Here is a 3,649-nt window from a genome sequence, read left to right on the forward strand (position 1 = left end):
GGCTAATCGATACATCTTATTTTCTTTGGTGAACTCTTGTTTTAGTGAATTCATCAATTTTGAGAATGCAAGTTGTCCCATGGATACTGTTGATACCTTCCGTCTTCAATCATAAATAAATGGTGGATAGGTATATTTGCATCACCGAGTTGGGAAAAAAACAAACGTGTGAATGAAATATAGGATTGTCATTTCAACGGCATCCTGACTATTCTCTCATTGATCCATCAGAAATCTTTGAACTAAACGATCATTGTTTACAATATTTTTTTAGTCAAGAAAATATCGTTGAATCAACGTGCTATGAGTGGAATCAGGATATTTGAATTCATCAACATTCTCTGTGCATTTCATGCCGGTAATAATGGCAAATTCTTTGATAGTGAAATGTAAAATATTCCCGCTTGCATGGCGAATATGGAGTTCATCTATATTATTTTGCTCCAGCTCAAGTAGTAACAAACACTTTGTTATTTACCTTTGGTAATTGCAATTAGGGATGTTGAGATATGGACCAAAAATTGTATTCTTAAATAGTTCAACACGCTCAACCCCTATAGACAACTTTAACTTTTCTATAAATCCCATGTTGTATGTTGAACCAAACTTCAAGGAGTGTGTAGGATTTTGTTTTATCTTGTATTTCACAGACTAAAATGAGACAAATGAACAACAGTTAAAGACATAAAATTGAATAATAGACAGTTGAACTTACAATGATTATTATATTGTATCTGATACATAATATTAATATTTGTATCTAATACACACTATACATTAATAATGTTATTTCTGTATTATAGATGATAAAGTCGGGATTGATACTTAAATAAGCATATTACAACACAATGTATGTCATTAGTTGAGAGTGATACACAATCCAGCCTGTTACAAATATATTTACAGCTTGATACATTAAGAAGAAAAAATGACAAATTTCTATATAAGTTAAATGAAAAGTTTGAGAACAACCCATGAACTTTATAGTTTTGTATCATGTATATACTATGTTAATACTCATACATAGCTAAGTTCATTAAATGTATCATTCATGTTCTGATACATTGAGAACATAATGAAAATATTGGGGTTTTATGTATCAAAAATTAAATTGCATAATGATACATTACAATATGATAACATTAATCTCTCAGTAATGTATCATGAATTCAAATGAACAATTAATTAGAAGATTGAACAACAAAAAAATGCAAAAATAGACCAGAACTCATTACCTCGGGTAGATTAGGACGGGAAATTGGAGATGATACTTTTCTACCCTTTTTTAGGGGTTTTCTCAACCTTCACTTTTGAAGAAGAAGGCATATCCTTTTTCACCTTCTCGATACTCACATTGGCCATTACTAGGAGATCATGCAATTTTTTCGATCTATTCTCAGCCCAACCTACGTCTTCATGGTCATAAACACGATTAGTGTTAGATGACATTATATGGGTAATACCTATACTGAATGAAGGAGCATCCTCCATAAATGTATCAGAATTTTGAATAAAAAAAACAATACCTAGAAGGAATGAGAAATTGTTTGATTGGAGAGAAAAATATCTTAAAATTTAAATTCAAAATTGGAATGATAAGATCATGGGAGAGAAAATGTGGCGTGGTTTAAGGAGTTAAAAATTGGGGAGATAAACGTTGGTTAGGAGATGGGGAGTTATGTATTCGGGAGTTGGGTTTAAGGAGTAAAAAGGGAGATTTTAGTAATATTTTGAAAAGGAAGGGAATAATTGAAAATAAGTTAACTAATGATGTGTACATAAGTAATTTTTTGTTAACTTTATCCAATAGAAAGACGTCATGTAATAATTATTAATAATAATTAAAAAAATATATGACTTTCAATTTAAAAAGTAATAGTGGTCCAAAAATATTGACTGAGAGATATTTTTAGTCCAATAGATGAATACAAATATTTTTAAACTTTTTCGAATAATACATGATATTTTTTCAATAGAATCAAACACAACTGTAAGAACTAGGGGTGGGCCTGAATACCGGAAAACCAAAAAACTAAACCGAACCGAACTAGTTCGGTTTGATTCGGCGTCGATGTTATTTTTTTGTAAGTTCGGCTCTTCGATTCGGTGTTCGATGTAAGGGTCTCAAAACTTCGGTGCACCGAAAAATTGAACTATTATTTTAAAAAAGTAAAAATTAATTTTATATATATATGGGCATTCTCTTAACTAAAAATTAAAAATTCAATCAACAATTAAATCATTCATGAACAAATCAAAGTAACATCAAATGTACAATTCAATAGTTAACTTGAAATATTAATTTCCAAGAGAAACTCAAACATATTTCTACCAATGTATATTATGTAAAGGAATCATCTTCATACTTGTTTTCTCGATAAATTGTTGGAGGCACAATGCTCTTGATAAAGACAAATAGTCTTTTAGTTAGCACAATAAGTGTTCCACGGTAATACGCATCATTCCTTAACATAGTTTTAAATTTTTAAGTATCATATACTTTATCCTTATTTTATTTTTTATTCACACCGAAAAATTGATTTAAAAACACCGAACTAAACCGAACCGAACTGAATTAGTTTGGTTTAATATACGGTGCACACTTTTTCGAAAACTGAAAAATCAAACCGAATAACCGAACGCCCAGCCCTAGTAAGAACCAGTGTTAATAGTCAGGAGTGACAAAGCAAAATTAGGGCACACAGAGATAGAGCAACACTTTTCCGCCATCGAAGATGAAGAGAATTTATCTGCGCAATGGCAAAGGCAATGGTATTCCCTTTCTCTCTTCCTTTGCTACTTCCAGTGCTGCTTCAGCAATTACAGTAAGAGATTATACAAATAGAATCACTTTTGAAAAAGTGAAGTGTTTAGATGATGTTGTAACTCTTTCCCATCAAATGATTAGAATGCACCTTCTTCCTTTTGTTTTCGCCTTTAGTAAATTATTTAAGACTATGATAAAGATGAGTCACTGCTCAGCAGTTCTTTCTCTTTTTGGAGAAATACGTAAATTGGGTATCCCAATTGATGGAGTTATCTTGGGTGGCGTCATTAACAGTTATTGCCTCATGCATCGTGCTGATTGTGCATTTTCAGTCTTACCCATTTTCCTGAAAAATGGCATTCCATTTGACGTTTACATGTTTACCAATCTAATAAGGGGATTCTTCCATGAAAGTAAGGTTAAAGATGCAGTTGAATTGTTCAAAAAGTTGGTTAAACGGAATATTTGTGAGCCTGATAATGTCATGTATGCAATCGTCATGAATGGGCTCAGCAAAAGGGGTCATACTCAGAAGACTTTAAATTTACTCCGGTTAATAGAATAAGGAAACACTAAGCCTGACATATTCATCTACACTATTGTTGTTAATGCCCTTTGCAAAGATAGAAACTTAGGGTGTGTTTGGTTTGAATTTTCTCATGTTTGGTTGGGTTAAATGTTTTGGAAAATGTTTTCCAAATCAACTCATTTTCCTCAAATTTAAGGAAAATGACTTCCCTTCAAAACTTATGAAAAACATTTTCCAACTTCAAATTACAATTACTCTTTTGTTGAAAAAATTAATTTATTTTGTCCATACCCTCAAACCTGCCCCCCAACACCCCCTCCCCCCAAAAAATAATAATTTAAAGCTTGTTTTTA

The 3,649-nt window shown here is 31.7% G+C and overlaps 1 pseudogene; it reads left to right on the forward strand.

Annotated features, from left to right (window-relative positions):
• Positions 1-2,735: 2,735 nt before the first annotated feature.
• The window catches only part of LOC102579384 (pentatricopeptide repeat-containing protein At3g22470, mitochondrial-like), a 3,280-nt pseudogene continuing 2,366 nt past the window's right edge, over positions 2,736-3,649 (forward strand).

Source organism: Solanum tuberosum, unplaced genomic scaffold (genome assembly GCF_000226075.1).
Source record: "Solanum tuberosum cultivar DM 1-3 516 R44 unplaced genomic scaffold, SolTub_3.0 scf00044, whole genome shotgun sequence".
NCBI classification, from domain to species: Eukaryota; Viridiplantae; Streptophyta; class Magnoliopsida; order Solanales; family Solanaceae; genus Solanum; species Solanum tuberosum.